The following is a 19,835-nucleotide window of genomic DNA, read 5'->3' as shown; positions in this document are numbered from 1 at the left end:
CTAGCCCTCAAAGGAAATGAAAGGGAATCCTGTTGGAGACATATAAGAGACAACCAGGTAGTATTTACTTTATCATAAATCATCATAATTTAATGTTCCTCCTGAAATCTTTTAGATTCCCTTTTCTGTCTTTCCCTACTTGAGGGCTATTCTGAAATCTCACACCTCTGATGGTAGATTTCTTCTAATTCTCAGTCTAAATTTATTTATGGCCAATTTGAATTTTATTATTTGGATATTATTTATTCATATGCATTTGCTGTTGTGCCAGCTTTACCTTTTAGCTTATATAGCTTTTCTGCATGCTGGAGAGGATGCTCCGTTGATATATTTATAGATAGATCTATATTACATACCAACCTTTATTTTACCGGGCTAAGCAAGCAAAGCTCTTTTAAAAAGAAAGGCCTCCATTTCTCAAGATATCTTCATAGCTTTTCAGTGTCTCGGTTCGCTTTGAATTTATATTTTCTGAATGTGGTGTTACGAATTATATTCCTTTTTTAACTTAAAGTATGGTGCTAAGTCTGTGTACCCAATACTTTGTTAGTTTTGCTTAAAAAATGTCTTGTCTGATGCAGTCTAGAATCACATTTTCTTTGGCCAGCAAATTGTTAGAGATGGGCACTCGCAGCATCAATCACGCTGGGACTAATTTTCATCCAGGTCTTTCCATCCAAGGAAAGATTCTGTCAGACTATCTTCCTCTTTTAGAAGAAACTCTTGTTATTAATCCCTTGACCACAACATTGTATTTTGCACTGTTTCAGGCAGGTCTCTACGATGCTCCAGGTATTCTTCATATGAATAGTTTTCCCAGCTTTTTGTCACCAGCAAATTTTGACCATATCTGCCAATTCTGTGAATGAAATCCAAGAGCCAATAAAGGACTTGAGTACCTATGCTTAGACGTTGCAGTGCCTAGCAGTTTAGGTGCCCAGCCCTTGGTGCATGGATCCCACTCTTGGACAGGGACTTTAAATTCATTGAACAGGTCACAGGGAGAGCATGGGCACCTTAAAATGCAGCCTCAGAAGGACCCATGCTGAACGAGAACTGCCAAGAATAAGCCAAGAGGGGCTAAGCATACTTTCAAGCTCGCTTGAAAATAACAAATAAATGTTATTTATTTTAAGGTTGAAATCAAAATCCTATGTTCCTGCATTTATCAGGAGTGAATTTTGATCAGTTTGTTCTGCTGACTCCAATACCACCAAGAAGAGACATCCTGCCAAGAGTCCTCAGGACCATATCAGCAAGCTGGCCAAGCTCAACAGTTTAAGAACTACTACTAATAAAAAGTACTACTAATAACAACCATAATAATAACAATCATGCATCCTTTAAAGAAGAAATATAGTCTCACTCACTCCTTTTCTTTATAACCTTTTCCTCATTGAAATCTTCTGTGCTGCTCCTCCAAAAATACCCCAGAGAAAAGCCCCTCAGTTCAGTCTCCCAGCAAAGCAGCTCATCCACACGTAAGCTTGGGTAGACAGCAATCTCACTTTACAACTGGGGTTAATCGGTCATGGATGATGAGCTTTGTTTAATGAAGGACCATTTATACAGTGCCTTTTGAACATAGGCTCTACATTTTAACATTCAAGAGAAGGTAGAAGGAGGGTATTGAAAGGCACAAAAGGGGTTAATACCACAGGGACTGTGGTTTGTTTTTTTTTTGCTTTTGTTTTCCCAAATAAGCACTATAAATTGAAGATTTGCTCTCAGGAGGTTTATTATTACTATATTTGCTGCATTCGCTTACTTTCTCAGCCTCAAGGTGTAAAAATGGGCTTCCGTGCAGCTGCCCAGAAACCTGCAGCAGTATGCATTTACTCTGAGCAGCAGCATCTGCTCGAGACAAACATATCCAAAATTAACTGGCCATGTTGTGCATCTCCATCCCCAAATCATCTCTAAAATTCCCTGTGCTGTTCCACTGTTTTATCCTCTGAAATAATCTAAGGTCAAAGTGTTAATCACCTTCTTTACTATGCTGCTTAGATAGCTTTTAAATTTTAGTCCTGTCTTTTTTTTTTTTTTCTGTGATGCCAAAAGCAAAATAATAATAATTAAAAAAGAAACTTTGCTTTCACTGTTCTGTGCTGCTACCCAGTGCTACCTGATAGACCTTTAAAGTGTCGATTCTGCATGACTAATTGATTGCTTCAGCTGGGGTTAATTAATTAATTAGTAGCAGAGCTGCATTAAAGATTGGAAGCATTCAGAACTCCCATAATGGACGCGAGCTTTATTAGTACATAAAATGAGTGTTTAAAATCCACACAGCAACTAATATGCTCTTGAGGCTTTCATTAAACAAACCTATAAAATTACTTGCTTCATTATGTATTTTAGTTACTTTCTTCACATTGTACGGTATCTCTTCACCTTTTTCTTTTGCCAGCCAGTTTTAAGTGCCTATTTGAAATCAATTTCTCTAATAATGGGCTTAATGAGCTCATCAATTAAGGCTGCCATAATGGAATGTAACTGTGTGGTTTCAGTTATCAGTTAAACTCTGGAACTAATTTCCATGCTTCATCTATCAAAAATGATTGGCTAATATTGTTTAGCTTCTGCTTTAGGACGATAGGGAGACCTCGGGCCCTTCCTCACTAATGTCCGAGGGCCTGAATTTCTTCTTGGAGAAACAGAAGGGGAGGGAGGCGAGGTGGGATGGGAAGAACAATGAGCGCGGAGATTTGGGCCCCTATCTGGATCTGGAGGAAGTGTGATCCCGTATTTCAGTGCCAGCATGGTAATTAGTAGTAATGGATTACATTTTCAGACGTATTAGATAAAATGATCGTTCCACATGAAAAATCCCATTATGAGTTTCTTACCTCTTGCTCCCTCTGCCTCTCTTCTGCTTTCGCTCACCCTCTCTGTTTTAATAACCACTGCCCTCTTCTGTGACCCCTTTAAATAATGGTATAAATGGTCAATAGACCTAAACATATAAATATTTCTTTAGAAACAATGCCCTCACATTTCCAGCAGCCAAACCTGAAATTTGGGAAGTGCTTTCACTGTGCAGGAGAGATTAAATACCTTGCCAGACACAAAAATCTGTCAAGTCACAAAAAGCTCCATGAATAAACTGAGTATAAAAAAAAATGTTGCAAATACTGTTAAAAAGCAGAACAACCTGAAAAATCACAATTTTTAATTCCTTTTTAATTAATGAACAATAGTAACATTTCTCTGTTATTGCTGTTAAGGTTAGATGTCTTCTGGTTCATACACTATAAAATTTCTAGATGCTGCTAAGGATTTACTTAGACATAATTGTAACTTGCCAGGTTAACAGCAGCAAAATCTGGCTCACGATATGGATGCTGACTGAAATGTTAAAATCTCTTCAGCTGGCAGAGACTTTTTAAGCATGACCTCTATTGTGGTCATATTCACGTTACTGACAGTGGCAACCGTGCTGTTCTAGGCATTTTCCAGACATTTGTAAGGGATGAAGAAAGACGATGTTTTGGAGGAAGAAAAGCAGGCTGGAGGTTAGCTGAAGGGGAACAGGAGGGATTTATTTTTTTTTAATATACAAGCCCTGTAGATTCAATGTAATGGGACCACTCCTCAAGTAAGTGACTTGAAACCAATGGCATAAACAAGGGAAAAGACTGTCATTAGGAGTCAGAGCCTGGCTGGTACTTTTTGTTTGTTTGTTTGTATAAAAAAAGCAATCAAACAAACATATACATTCAGCGTTGGTGGAATATTATCCAGTAAAACTCAAAACTGAAGAAGTGCATGAGAGTTTCATTGTGACAGCTATAGCTTCTCATGCAAATAGAGAAGCCAAGATGAAAGATGACTTCCAGCAGGTTGTTGTCTTGAAAAAAACAAAATAGTCTTGAACAAATAGTGGGAGCTTGTGAAGGTTTCCTTCTCAAAGGAGCGATTATTATCTGGTTGCTGCTCTGTGAGTGATTTTGGAATTGATTGTGCATTAATTTTCTGGCTCTGATCTTGCACCAGTGCTCACAGCTGACACTACTTGTGTGAGCTGAGTGTGGTGTTTTTATCCAGCAAACTTTCCTTTCAAGAATCAAATGAAGACCATGGAGTGTTGCTGCAGAGTGACAGAAATTGTACAGCAAATAAAACTAGCTTGCAAACGTCTTTATAATGATCAAGTTCAAAAACGAAACTGAAGAACACGAGAGAATGAGTACTGTTATAAAGTTAAAAATAATTTTATTTTTCTAGTAAGTAAGATATTTTTTTATACATATATTTTGTGGATTTGGTAGGATAATTTTATCTGTTTTGTATGCTTTTTTTTTTCAAGGTGAATCTTACATACAACTAAAAATTCAGGATGTTGGTACAGGAGATTTCAAGCAAACAAACTCAAAACAGATTCTGTAATTTTCTTGTTTCCTTTTAATATTTTTTTTCAATATTTGTAAGTTCTCTAAGACAAGCTTGAGGAGAGAATACAGAAGGGGAAACATAACTAAAGATTCATCTCTCCTCAACTGCAGCTGAGGATGACAAAGCTTAGAAAGCGTGATACTCCTCAAGATGCTTAAAAGAACAAAACAGGAATCCTGTAGTTACAGGTTATATATCATAGAGGAACTAAGAAGGGCTTAAGCTCAATTTTCCTTTCCAATTTGAATGATTTTAATGGTGTTGATGTAATGTAGCTATACCACTTATAAAGCAAATGATATTCCAGTGTTGCACTTTATAAAATTGCAGACAAAGAGAAATGTAAGTGATAGACATGAACAGTCGTACAATTAAATCCCAAAATCTAAACTGGGATCTAGCTCCTCGTTCTTTTGCAGTCTCTCCTGGTCATTCTGTCTTTTAAAATCTCCTGATGCCTGACTAGGAAATGGTGATGGGGACAGTGCCTATGTTACCCTCTTTGTCTGTCTCTTTAATTCTGCTCCCAGAAACACTTTTGCATATCCTGGGTATTGCATTTACAAGTAGGCTAATAGGGTCTGAAAACACAATGGTTTAAGAGCTCCAGCACAACTCACTTGCCCCTGCTTTCTCCGCTATCTCTGCAAGATGCTTCTTTGGCAGTGGTTTGACCCTTTTGCCCCTAGCAGGACATGAGCATTGCAGCAGGCAGCACGAACTGGTACACAAGGAACCTTCAGTGGGATCAGACCCATCTGCAAGCTATGGGGCCCTAGGCTGGCATGTATCCTCAAAAAAGCAGGGATCTTTGATGAATCCTAGTGACATGCAGGCTGGAGAGAACTCAGTGAATTTCAGTTGTTTGCTGCTAATTTGTGAGCTTAAAGGCAGAAAAAGAATCAGTTTTACACCTAGCCTTAGGACATGCATGGCCTTGGTTCTGCTCACTCACACAACAGATTTCATTCCTCATTTTTTTAAGGACAGAGAATCATTTGGAAACAATTGCAAACAAGATAACAGGTTTATTCTGAATCCTTGGTTTTTTTTTTTTTTAATTCTTCCTTATAAAATAATACTGCTGCTATTAAAAGGCATCCAAAATAGCAAGATGGTGCCACTGTCCCCCAAGGTTTCACCCCGTGTGCTTAGATATGTGCTATACCTTTGTCACAGGAGGAGGGAAAGGGAACATGGCAGGCCTCGAAACTAGACATGAAAGGCCTCTAAATAACAGTAATAATAGGTATTTTAAAAGTCTGTCTTTAAGGCCTGAGTGGATTCTGTGTGCCGTATTTACGCCTTTTTAATTCTTGAACAATAGCTGTGGGGGTTTCTTTTCCTGCAGCACACCAGCGGGGTTAAACATTATTTCTGTAACAGCCTTTTGTTTCCAGCTCCCATGGAGAGAGGGGGGAAAAATTGAGATAAAGAAGTGTTATTAAAATTGTGACACACGGCTCTGGGAGTATGTTAAGGATAGAAGGAGCCAGGACGTCAGGAAAGAAATAATGAAATGCAAAAATCACCCAGACTGACAATTGGGAGCCTATGTAGCAGCTTAGCCTGTTGGTCCAAGGCTATTTGTCATAATCAGCGGCACTTTTCTCATTAGCAAAAAGCCATTACCAGTGGACTTTATCAGCAGCTGTGAGTTATCAAGGGGCACACAGCAATCCTAGCGTGTAGTCGTGGGGTTCAGCCAGGGTCCGGCTGCTTTAATAAGCCGCCAACTCTTTCCCCAAGTTCCCAGTCAGGTGTCACTGCCATTCCTGGTGAGTGCGGTCTGTTAACCACCTCCCTCCTGCGCCTTCCTGCTCCCCCAGACCCAGGGCAAAGCATCTTCCCTTCTCTTTGCTTTCCCTTTCCCTCCCCAGCAGCTTGGGGAATAAATAAGCTGAGCACGGTCTCCACTCCTTGCCAGGATCAGTCCTTCTCTTCTCCTCCCTCCTTGTCTTCCACACCTCTGTGCTAGCTCTGCCCACTGGGGCTTGTACAGTCTTCTTGCACAAACCGAGATGTTCTTCTCTTTCTAGCTCTTTCTTCACCATTTGCTTTCCATAGTGGACAAAGCCCTTATTTGCTCATTCCCCTTCCACCTACAGTGCCGACCGCTTGGATGTGTCATCCCATTCCTGTAGGTCAGCAGCAAAGTTTGCGTTTTGAAGGAGTGTCTCCAAACCTGCTCTAACGTGCTGTGACTTTTCTGATGCTGACTTGGCTGTGACTGAGCTCAGGGTGAGATTTTTCTCTCTGTATCTTGTTCTGTCCACCCTGTGGGATGGATGGTCCCACCATGCCTTCTTAAGGCATATTTAGTCATTCCTTTCCTCTGTTATAACTAACCCCTGTGTTCTTTTCCCTATAGTTGTGGGGGATCAGGGCAAAAAAAATATCTCATGCTGTGTTGTCCCCCTGACAGAGCATACTGAGCAGAGATGAGTTCGGCATGTGCCTGTGGCAGGTCCTGAGTGATGGAGCGAGCAGCCCCCAGGATGGGAGATCTGGAGTTGAGCCAGTCTTGGGGCTGCCTGAACACACAAGTGTGTGCAGTGCTGCCTGGACAGAGACACATCCAAGGAAAGAAGAGAGTGTATTCAACAACTATTCAACAACTCCTCAAGGTACATCCAATGTGTAATTTTATTCTCAGGGAAAACTTTTTTTTTTTTTTTTTCCCCCAATTGTGAACAAAATCCAATTGGGGGACAAATGCAAATGTCTTACTTCTTAAGCTGCCAGTGGGATCTCCCTCTGAATGGGAGGAAAATCAAAGCAATTAAGAATAAGTGCCAACTTATTTCCAGCCTCTTCACCTTTTTCACTATGTCTGGAGGGGCACTTTTACCATGTTTTAGGAAAACAACAAATAGTAGCTCAGAGAATGCACTGAGAGTTGAATATGTGTGTTTGTGTATGGGTGATGGTACTCAACGTACTGCTCCACTGGAGCCTACTGGAATCATTACAGGTCATGAACTGAAGAAGGATTTGAGTGGGTCCAAAATCTAATGAAGTCAGTGAAAAAGCTCTCATTGACTTCAAGAGGATTTGGCAGAGGTGTTAATTGAGGGACAAATTTAATCTTGCACAGAGCTAAAAATTGTGCTGGCACAGACGCCTGCACCTGAAACAGGTAAGAAAATGTGAGACATTTTAGACTGATTTAAGAAAACCCATATTTTCCACCCTTTGATTAAATTGGCTTTAAACACAGACATATTAGATCAAATTTATGCACAAGCAAACCTAAATTATTGATGCTCATTATAGATGAGATAACATCTTCAGTGACCAAGGGTGCCAGTAATTTCACCTTGTGTTGGAATTTGCCATCTAGATACCTGCACTGGACATGGCCCACCTGCAGAATTATTGGAGAGGCACTTCCAGGGCATGGATTATCAAACCTGTTGCAGGCACTTATGAATTGTGCCACAGATGTGCCCATTGCCCTCCTTAGGCCATAACAAGAGCAAATGAATGACTCAGTTATTGACTGAAATGGTGTGGGCAGCTCCGTTCACTCAGAAGCATCTTGCCTTGCCTGATTCCCACTGTGCCTCTCCTGCATCAACAGAAATAAAAACACAGCAAAAATCTTGGACCTTGATTAAATAAAACACTTGTTTAGCTTGAAACATAGTAATAATCTTCTGATGTTATATGTTAAACTTATCCCATATGGAGGTTTTATTGAGCCAAGGCAGTGCCAGAATATGTTGCATGGAATATTCATAAAAAAGGACATTTATAACAAGGTTATAGCATTATGATATTTATTTATTTATTTACCTAGAACTATTATGCAAGTTGGAAATCCACTCATTACCTTCTGCATTGTGAACCTGTATTTCAGATATGCTGTAGGAAATTTTTACCCTTGTTGACTGTTACAGGTGGATAAGTGTCTCATTTGGTTTGGAAGAATGCTAAAAACGTCACTAGGTTCTGACTTTGTGGAACTGGACTGAAAAAGCAGTCTGTCTTCACTCTCTCTAATTATTCTTTTTATTTTACTTAACTTCTATTATTATTTTTTTTCAGACGTCATCCAGGAGACCGTGTTATGAACCAGGAGCCTAAACAAAGAATAACTAGATTGCCTCAGTCTGAAAAAAGCTTATAATTAAAGCCAAAGGAAAGTCTGCAGAGGTCTCTGTGTTGCTTTATGGGGGGGACATGGGATGGTAGTGCCTGGTATGATGAGAGCAGCTCTAAACACATGGATGCCATTGAGACATCAAGCCTCTGTTGGCTCCCAGGAGAGGGGGAAGGAGATATCCAAAGAGACACCACACAGTGGCTCTGAATATATTAAAGAGGAAATTCTTCCTTCCCTCCTTTCAGATATCTTAAACAAGCATCTAAAATGAAAAAGTAACTGCTATGGTTTATATATATAAACTGCACCGCAATAGAATGTAATATAACTACACCATACTCCTTTAAGAGTACTGTTGCTTGAAAACAGATCTTGCAACAACTTGAGCTCCAGGAAACCACACCAAAACAGAGGCAGGATGACTACTGGGCTAGTGAGAAAGGAGTGCCAGGGATCAGAGTATCATGGATTTACTTCCCCTAGTATTATCTATACAGACATAAAATCTTGAATTTTGACTTTTTTCATGCTTTTGTTTTTAACAGGTAAGTCACTGATGATATGCATATATCACATATATACATTATCTAAGGTGATAGGAAGAAAGCTGGCTGTTCATAGTTTGGAAAAGTTGTCAATTTATTTACACGGTGAAGAGCTGAGTTATAAGCCTCTGAAACACACACAAATCAATTTTGGCTCAGCAAGGAACACCGAATGCCCATTGACTTCTGCAGCGGGGGTGAGTGGTTCAGGCAGGAGGAAGGGAAGTGGGCCCCAAGTGTAAAATGCAAATTCTAGCAGATTGCCTACACTGAAGGGAAGATCAAGGGCAAAAACTGTTTTTTGTTTATTTGCTTGCTTTTTCCTGCTTCTTATTGTGTGTCTTTTTTTTTTCCTTAGAGGTGTTTAGTGAAAACACAATGGAATTGACCTCAGAATCTTTTTTACCTCTGATATATTTTAAGTTTTGCTATATGAAAGAGCATGATATGTGCTGCTTTTAATATCAGATGTTTTAAAACTCATTTAGGGCACGGCACTCTGTCTAATATTTTCTACCCTTCAGGTCCATGCAGTTCTGTACCTCAGGAAGTTGTCTAATGCAGATTTTCATATCCTAGAAAATGTAAGAAGTGCCTGTAGGAAAACTCCTTTTATGGTTTCAATAAAATAATAATAAGCTTACCTTTTAGATGTTTATAAGAAAGAAACTGATCATTACATGATGTTTCTGTAAACTTGATTTCTTTATTGTAGCAGAGCACAGAAAATAAATAGTGTTATTATTTATCTTGCACATAAGTCCACTTCAAGACAGACAAATGCATCCTGTAACTGATTAGAAACAGGACCATAATCTCAGCTGTGAGAATGAGCAAAGGAAATGTTCTCATGAGACAGAAGCAGAGGGACAGAACTGGAGGGGAAAATCACTCACTTTTCTTGATCAATTGTTGTCAAAAAAGAGAGAAAGAATGATCATATCACATATATTCTTTTGGACAGAATTATAACCAAAGAGTTGTGATACTGGAGTTATTAAGTATTTCAGATAATGCCCATTGAACCTAAAACCCATTTTATTCTCTTCCAATGTCTGTTTCTCCATCTTTTTTTTTTTTTTTCTGAAGATTAATAGAATTCTCCATAGAGTAGGAAAGCAGCTCACCTTTTGCTTGAGCTCAAGCACAGAAATCAGTAATAATTTTATTACCATTATTTTGTTTAGACAGCTTGTGCAAAAAAATGCTTAACTTGGATAGAGGTAAGTGGAGAAAGAATGATAATCCTAGATATCACTATAAAATAAGATGAAAATGGTCTGAGCAATGGCAATGATATTTTTAGCATTAGGGCTTAGAAATGTCAGTATACCATTTAGAGTATCATTTAGGGTTATTATTTAGGGTTTAAAAATATCAGTAGAATAGAAGCAGGAAGGAATATATTATGTAATGCTGCAGAAAATGTAAAAGTCTACTTCTTGTTTTGGGAAAATAATGCCATAGAGATGTAGGATAGCATTGCCCTGTTCTGCTCCCAATTCAGCAATTAACTTTGTGACTTAAACCTGTATTTCAGTACTTTACTGCTTTGGAGCTTTGTAATACTCAACAGAAGTAGATACTTACTGATGCTTTGCCATTGATTATCCAAGAGTGGAATTGCACCAGTGAGTCAGCAACACAGCTAATGACACAATTCCTGCCCAGGTGTATTGTGGACCTTGCTGTGCTTTGCCCATGTTGGACATAAATGAGAGGTAGCCTCTATGTGAAGTTAAGGGGTGTCAATTAAAGAGGCCTGTGCAAATTAAGTGTGGCTATGGAGTGCTCAATTTCAGATGTGGGATGAACAGAATTAGCATAGCAGACCCTATTAAAAAGTGCATCAGTATGGGTCTTGGGAATGAATTCTTCCATTGTAGCAAGGTAGTCCATTATCCTAAAAACACACCAGAAATTAAGAAAGTCTTGAACAGAACTCAGATTTGAAAATTTAGCCCATCTCCAGAGAAGTCATTGGCATGTAATTCCTTATGTGACCTGCAGGTCAGGCTACAGAACCCAATAGTTTTCTTTATGAAATACAAACCCTTACATAAAAAAATACACATTTTTTTGTTTGTTTTGTTTTGTTTTTACGGAAAGATGCTGGACAGTGCTGCTGCTTTTTTCGGAACTGTTGAAGCTTCTGAAGGCTGGGTGTTTGTGTACATGTGTTCATGTGCATGCTGCAAGCATTTTGAGCAACAATACTAGTTTTGAAAGACAAATATTCATGGACAAACCTGCTCTTTGTAATTTACTCTGCACATCTTGAATATCAAGAAATTTTTAGAGACTTAGCTTTTGTGACAGAGCTGAACCCATATGAGATCCCTGTTTATAAGAATGACTGAGTGATACAGAGAGTTTAAGTGACAGTTCATTCTCTTTTAAACCTCCCCTCAGCCAGTCTCAATTTGCAGAAGGAGATGGAAGGGGAAACAGGGAATGAAGTACTGTATAAAGACAAAAATCACAGATTGTGAGATGGAAAAGACCCATTAGATCATCTAGTCTGTTCTTGCACTGGTCAGGATATAGATTCTGGGAAGAGGATGTACAATGGGGTGAACAGCGACAAGATTTTCAATAGTGAAGATGAGAACAGGAAAAGAATTGCTAACAGATTAAAAAGTGATGATGAAGGATGGAGAAGTGCAGGTGTAATGGGAGGCTGTCCCTTCTTGGCATTGTTCTCACCTTTCTCTGCCTCCCTCTGCCACATCAGTACAATAAAAGTATCTGGAAGAGGAGACGATAAGAAAAATGTTCCCAGTAATTTTTGTCAATGTTTGTACAAGAGTTGTACCTGTAATATTTAAAACATTACAAAGCAACATGCCTTTGCCACCCTTCATGGCTATCAGTGCTTCAAACTTAGTTAGATTGTCTTTCAAGTTACTTTCCTCTGAGCCCTATATTCTTGCCCTTGACTTCAGAAAGCATCTTTTTTTTAGACTAGATGTTGAAAGAAGATCAACTATGAGATGAGAAGACAAAGGAGGGAAAAAACAATGATATGCTTCCCATCCTTTGACTTGATCTATAATTAAGTTTGTGTGAAATTCTCTCATTTGCCTATCATGTCCTCTTTCTGTTTACTTCTCATTAGCTGCATCTCCTTATTTCCCATATTTAACCTTGTTTCTGTAAAATCCTGTTCTGTATGCAGTGTTTCTTCATGTGCTTATGTTCAGCAGATTTTTTGTCACAATTTTTGGACAACACTGACTAATTTGATATGGTCACAGAAATTTCTGACAAGTTTTACGAAAACAAGTAGCAAGGAAGTGAGTAACCTTCTGTGGGATGGCTCCTCCTATACATAAGGAGGAGATGGACTCAGGAGATTTTCTGGAAAGCACATTTCATGATTCCCACAACGTGCAGAAATCAGTGTTGAATTTTATGCCTAAACTCATCTTCCAGCAGCACATAAGAGCTTTTGTTTCTAGGTGACCTTAAATGTTACAAGTTTTATCACACTTCCTTTGCTAACATCTCTTACAACTTCAGGTTACTTCTAAACTCATATTCCTGTTCTGATTTATATCATCAGAAAAGTATCTCTGAGTAAGCAGAAAAAATCTAACAGTTCAAAGCTTTCTGCCTTACCCTAAAGTAATTGACCCAGTTCTTAGTCAAGCAAGTAGCATGGTTGCTCCTCCTGCCCATAGGTGTGATAATGAGAAATTTTTGCGGTTTATCGATTATGATTGCATTTTAGTGTGGATAGGCTTGCTTATTTATTTATTTTCCCCTGGAATGAGCAAACTTGAGAAAGAAAACAGGAAACTGCTTAACCAGTGGTGAGTAAATGCAGCCTTCCAGAGGAAACAGTTCAGCAGGGTGCAGAAAGCTTGGCATGATATATTAAATCCTCTCTCTTGCCAGAGAAAGCAAGGAGACTTCAGCAACGTGCTGGTTGGGACCACAGGAAAATAGATAAGTTTTGAACCGTTCACTGGAGGTTAATGGGCTTGGGTGCTGGCAGCCTGGTTGGAGGAATGCCGAAATAAAACCCATTCCTCCAAAAATCCCTCACTGCTGCTCTGCAGGTGACCAAATGCAGGACATGGTGGCATCAGCACGTGCTCCCATCTTGCTTGTCACAACGGTATGCAGAAAGAAGTGTGCCAGTGAGACAAAAGCCTTATGGTAAATTTAAAAGTCTGGGTAAATGTATAAAGGAACTTCCCCAAAATGGCTACTAGAGCCTCCTCCATTGAAGTTAATGGGAATCTGTCAGTAGACAGCTACTTTCACTGAAGTTTCAGTGTTATGTGGTTTAATTATTTTATTTCTGTTCACATTGAATTTCAGAGTCTAATGGAATTGAGGCAAACAAATAAAAAGGCCAAGGCTGAATTTAACTGATTATTTTTCTTTCAAAATGGAGCTATCATTTCCATTGCAAAAAAAAAGGGGGGAAAAAGTATCTGGCTATGACAGGGTTAATAGTAAAGACTGTTTTTTTTTTTTTTTTCATCGTTTTGAAATGGCTCCATGGTTCGAGAATGACTCTTTGCTTCCCCTCTTAATCTGTATTTTACGAGTGAGAAGCTTTGCATTATGCAAATCGTTAGATAGGAACAGGTGACATTTCAGCAAAGAACATGATCAGCGGCCCGGGCCTGGATTGGGCTGCTGATTTATACATTAGTATTTGTCACAAGGATCGCAAGTACTTCAGTCTACATTCTGCAATTTGCTTTTCTATTTTTTCCTCCCCACAATCCTTAAGGTGGAAACTTCATCAAAGTATGTAAAATGCACTAGTCGGACCAAAGGGAGCTTCTTTTGGTCTGGAATCTGGGGTGAAACGGCATGGCCTTGTTTTGGGGGCCATTTCCTGGTGTTAATTGGCATGCTGTTAATTGGCTTGCTGCAAGTTCAGGACCAAGCTGAACACATTCACACAACTCCAGAGCCAGATCTTCTGCTCTGGTAGCCCGTTGGCCCTATTGCAAAATGGGGCCCATCGTCAGAAGGACAAGCTAGGCTTTTATTTAAACTTTGTGAATGGCGTAAATAGCAGACATCTTCGAAGGGGAAAATGTGTCACAGTGCAACTGTCTATTTACAGACCCTTTTTCTTTTTTTCCCCCATGGACCTTCTCTAATGGCAGGCAGGCTCAATACAGATTGATTTGTATGCCATGAGATACGTTTTGGACTGTAAATTATTTCTGGAAAAAAATACTGGAAAAAAGAAGAGGATTTACTGCCACTGAATTTAACACCAGGAACAGTTGATTTTCTTCCTTTCATCTTCTAGTCCTCTGAAGCATTTTGATTTTTACTTTTACAGTGGCTTTGCTCCTCCCCTGTTAAAACTTAAAACTGTGACAGTATCTTAAATCGGGGAGCAGGAGAGGTTATTAAATGGCCAAAGAGTCATTCAAATACCAGCTAAACAATGCTGTTCACAGCAGTTTGCCCATGCTCCGCAGCTAAGGATGGGGAGGCATCTTTGGAGTGAAAGGCACAGTGGTTTTGTGCTGTCCGTCACCCCTGCCTTTTGTGAGAGGCACAACAACGTGGCAATTATGAGTGCCATCTTTGCCAGATCCAAAATGGAAGCAAATTCAACCCAAAACAGACTGTTCACACAATTTCATGAGAGTCTTCATCACAAATTTAATCTATTGTTCTCCTTTTAGGTTGTCTTGCTGCCCAAAGGCACTGTGACTGTACCTGCCCTATGGCACAGCCCCCAGCCCCTGATGCTATGGGGGTATGGGAGTGCGATGGAGGTGTCACTGGTAACACACTTGCTTCAAAGAGGAGACGAAATGGGAAGGCAGTGGCATCTCTTTCCCCATCTGGTGATTCTGGCGGTGTCTCCCTGTCACTGCCTGTGCCTGTCCCACGCAGGGACCCACCTTGACTGTGCATCCGCTATCGTGGCTTTTTGTTCTCAGCACTCCACCAAGGCTCTGTGGATGGCTCCTGTAAAGATAATAAAGAAGTGACTGGGCTATGGGAATCTCTGCTCCAGTCTACAAACAAAGGCTGCACTGTCTGGTGTCCCTGGATTGGGCAGGAGCCAGGCAACAGGAGCTGATGTTTCTTTTCATCACTCCAAACCTCTCTAGGGTAACACCTGGGCAACAACAAACTCTCTTTCTTGAGGGCTACGTACTCATGAAGCTGGTGTGTGTTCTTGCTCTCCTATTTGCTAGTCTGATCTTTTGGCTATTTCTTTCATGTACACAAGCACAAAAGCAATTTTTCTCTCCAATGCCTTAGGCCCTGGACATCTTACCTCTGTTACAAAGGAAGCATATTCGTTGACATGATCAATTGTGGTTCAGTTCTTGCCATATCCTTATAGCTTTAATGGTTCTTTTATTTTAAAACTTGAATGAGAAGCTACACTTATAGCTTCAGAAATATTTGTATTAACACACAATGCCATATTTTCCCATTTTTCTCTGCTTTCAACTCTTATGGATTGTAAAATGGCACAAAAATAACTCATCCCATCCCTTTTCTATAAGACTCTCAGGTTTGTTGACAATACCCTGTCCATGAAAGTTGTGTTTCCCTGGTCTTTGGATACGTTTCTATTTACAAATATCTCTTTTTAAGATCTAGTTTAGAAAAAGCAGCATCGATTAGGTATAACATTCAGCATATGGCATATACCTACCTGCAGTAAAGGCCACTAATCCTTCAGTGTGATATTTTATTTTGAGTAGCCTGATTTTTAGCTGGAATAATGGGTCATATCCCCTCTTAATGTGATTCCTTAGCTCTTTAAGGTAACTTTAGCAAAGAAAAGATGTTCTTCTGAGAATGGCACTAGCCCATAATTCATTAATGTCAGGAATCATTACCATTTCTTAATGTCATTGCAATTAAGCTTTAGTTAATCCAGATGTTCTCAGCTGTGGTCATGGCAATGCCTTTGACAGGAGCCTGTTGTTAGCGGTGATTCTCCCAGTGCTGTGGCCAGCTGCCTGAAGGCTCCCAGGGATGACCTGCATGCACTCATGGCTGCTGTCCTCCATCTGAAACATGCCCAGATACACAGTGCCGCTGTGCCTGTTGTAAACCTGGGAAGGCTGTTAGCACAGACTCCCATGCCAGGGCATCAAAGCTGGTGTAGGGTCTAGAGAACAAGTCTTATAAGGAGTGGCTGCGGGAGCTGAGGCTGTTTAGCCTAGAGAAAAGGAGGCTCAGGGGAGACCTTGTCACACTCTACAATTACCTTAAAGCAGGCTATAGTGAGGCAATAGCGAGGTAGGGATCTGTCCCTTCTCCCAAGCACTAGTGATAATACAAGAGGAAATGGCCTTAAGCTGTACCAGGGGAGGTTTAGGTTGGGTATTAGGAAAAATTCCTTCACTGAAAGGGCTGTGAAGTATTAGAACAGGCTGCCCGGAGAAGTGCTTGAATCACCATCCCTGGAGGTCTTCAAAAAAAAAACATGCAGATGTAGAGCTTAGTGACATGGTTTAATGCTGGACTTGGCAGTGCTAGGTTAAAGGTTGGACTAGGTGATCTTAGAGGTTTTTTCCAACCTAAATGATTCTATGATTCTATTCTACGAGTGTAGAGGTGGTACTGATTTTATAGGTACTTAAAGAGAGTTGCCTCTCTGATAAACTTAAAATGGAAGTAAAAGAGAAAAAGAGAAGCAAGAATATATTATAAAACTCAAGGCACTGAGATGCAGACCAAAGTATCTTTCCCAACAGAACCAAAACTTTGTCTGTGTTCTTCAGCCTCTTGCTATAACCACAGCGGGGAATCCTCAATTTCATGCTAAAAGGGACTGGCATCTGAAGCATTTATGGCGTCTGTGGATTTTTAAAGAAATGGGTAAACCACATATGTTGGGTCCATTTGTATTCTTTCATATGAGTAAAAGTCAGGCCAAATTAAGCAAGAAGTTTTTCACTGGTATAAATTTAATTCCCATAGATGTTCCCACTACAGGATTCTTTTAAAGAGCTCTTTTAATTCACTACCTGATTACCTAAGACAAGATGGATTTACGTGCTAAGGAACATTAAGATATGCACAGCAAGGTGCAGTGACCCATTTGATAGTTGTTTTTTTCTTGATAGGTTCTTCTACACTGGCATATACTTGTAATGCAGCTCCTACCACAATATGTGAAGACACGTATCTTGCAGTTGCCCTGCTTCTGGTCAGCACTGTTGACTGGGTTGGAGACAGGGTCATCTATCCCCAGTCATTTAAGAGCACAGGGGAGTTGTCTTTTCACGGATGAATACAAGAAAAGTGTTTATGACTGTTACCTACAGGATATTGGTAATAGAAGGCAGAATGAGAAAAGGTTGTCATTTGTCAATCTTAATCTGGGGCAGTAGGTGGTGGAGGGCACTGCCTATATATTTGGGGTTGTACTGTCTGCCCAAAGGAATGATGTTAACTTAATTGAAACCATCAATTGCTTTTTCAGAACTGTGGATTTCTTATTATCTTAACACTAAACAACAGATCAGGCCTTTTTTCCTCAGAAAACCTGTGAATTATAAAAAAATAGCTAGCAACTTTGGTCCAAATATCAAATCTGTAACACAGCTTAAAATAAGGAGAAAATACAGGATGGCTAATGACAGGGACCTGTTGATTCCCTTGACTTCATTTAGTGATGAGAGTGCTCAGCGATTCTTCTGAGGCTTAGTGTGAACTCTGGGTGTTTTTCTATTGTCAATTTTCCATTTGCTTGTCTACTAATACAGATTACTTATACTGTAAAGTGAATCATTGCTTTTGGATAGTTCATTTATCTAGGTTTGGGTTGTATTATGTTTTTTTCAGCCTTGATATTGTTGAGTTGTCTATAAAACTTATGGCTTTATCCAAAGGTGTTTATTTGAAAATATTCTTTATTTGAATATATTCTTTATAGAAATTTAGGATTTGTCTTATTCATTGGGAGGGTACAAAAACATTATTCCAGTTACTGGTTGGGATTAGAGCCTGCTAAATGCTATAATTTCCTTAGAATGTTAAAGTTCCCTGATAATCCACTCAGAATTTTCCATATTTAAATTTTTAAAGTGAAAAATATTGCTGAATAAACAAAAGAAACTTTGGCAGGTGGCTATGAAGTTGTTTATTTTTAAAGGCAGTGTATTCAGAATGATCCTACTCCATTGCTCTTACTGTACCTGCCTACTTAAGATTGTTTTACGTTGGCAATACTTTTATTACTTACTGCACATTCATGTGAAGACTGCACGACGTATAGTTGGCAACACAAGATCAAACAATTCTTTGAATAAATGGATAGATGCTTGCCTTTTAAAGTCAAGATACATCCTGATGCATTACATCACAACAGAGAACAGCATCAGGAATCAAAGCCATCTTGAAGAACTGGAGGACTGTGGGGCAGGTGGAAAGCCTTACCCAAGATAAGTGGGGAAACAGTGCCATGCAACTTCTAAAACTTGGCTGGATCAGGTGGGTCTTGGTTTTTAAGGGGTTGCCCAAACATCCCTCAGAACAACAACAAAGTGGTATTTGAGAGTAAAGGTTTAAATATGTGTTTCCAGGAGTGTTCATAATCCCAATGTGACCCTTAAATCATAGTATTATAAATTCATTAATGTCCCAGAAAGTATGGAGTTATAATTCTGAACTGGCTTATTTTTCCTTGGCAGAGGTTGCTGAAGACACATTTTATTGCAGAAGTTCTTGTAACTCATGAATTGTTATACAGATTCCACCTTAAATGGATTTTATCAGACTGTGCACTGGTAAGCTCATGCTAATATTGGCTCCAATAAAGAACAAATCAGTGCCCAACTCGACTCGTCTTATCGCACAGTCAAAACTGATGGCTGAAGAAGTCATAAAGATCCCATTTAATCTCTCGCCTATCTATCACTGTGAATGTCTTTATCCTCTTTGTGCAGTGGTAATATCTGCTCATTATGAAAGCAAAATAGATCTGGCATGAATAAAAGCGGAATGAAGTGCTCACTTTGATTTTGACAGCATGATCAGTGGAAGCAGTAATCTGTGAGAATCAAAAGGGCTAAATTATTCCATAACAGTAATTTGAGGGAACAGCTCAGAGCATACACATCTGCTTTCATATATTGTGACGTGCACTGATAAAACATCCTTCCCAATTTACTCTCTCTGTGCTTGACTAATCTGCAACAGCTCTCACAATGTCTAATCATGCCATCAAAAAGGAGAAGAAGTTCAATTGAGACTCAAATGAAAGAAGATTGGAAAACTATCCTCAATTGAAATTACATTTGTAAATGAGCCATAGTTTTTCTGTTCAGAGTGCGTTATGGTAAATCTGCCTGAAGAAGTAGTTATGCTGAAGAACAGCAACGTGTATCTAGATTGCATTTATTCCATTACTGCTCAAGTAAAATTATGGCAGCTTGGAAACCCTGGGGCATGTTTTCAAAACTGATATGCCAAATTCATGGTCAAGATTCCTGTAGTATAATTATAGCATCTCTGGCCAGCTGAAAGATTCCCAATACATATAAATTACACAGCCAGGTTACAGTTATAAGGATTTTATTTTTAAACATTCCTGTTATGGGAGATTTCTCCATTTATTTGTAGGCTGGGCCATGACTATACAATAATGGACTTTTCTTACTTTCTTCATTTGCTCATGGCATTTTTTGGAGCTAGTTAACCAGGCCACTGATGTACGTAAAGCACAAAAACTAAGCTCACTTTGAAGCTGATATTAAGGGTGTAACCCTGCTGATCTGCACAGACTAAACCATAACCTAAAGCCTGTTTGGGCTGGAGTAGAATAT

The 19,835-nt window shown here is 39.4% G+C and overlaps 1 long non-coding RNA gene across 1 annotated transcript; it reads left to right on the top strand.

Moving 5' to 3' along the window:
- Positions 1–5,585: 5,585 nt before the first annotated feature.
- Positions 5,586–19,191, top strand: LOC308194390. Its single transcript, XR_013950496.1, has 4 exons — positions 5,586–6,636; positions 6,821–7,022; positions 8,446–9,048; positions 14,718–19,191. It is a non-coding gene; the product is annotated as an uncharacterized lncRNA (long non-coding RNA).
- The last annotated feature ends 644 nt before the right edge of the window (positions 19,192–19,835 follow it).

This window comes from Anser brachyrhynchus (genome assembly GCF_964034855.1).
Source record: "Anser brachyrhynchus genome assembly, chromosome: 4".
NCBI lineage: Eukaryota > Metazoa > Chordata > Aves > Anseriformes > Anatidae > Anser > Anser brachyrhynchus.
The sequence above is the reverse complement of the archived record's forward strand: the minus strand, read 5'-3'. Positions and strand labels throughout refer to the sequence as shown.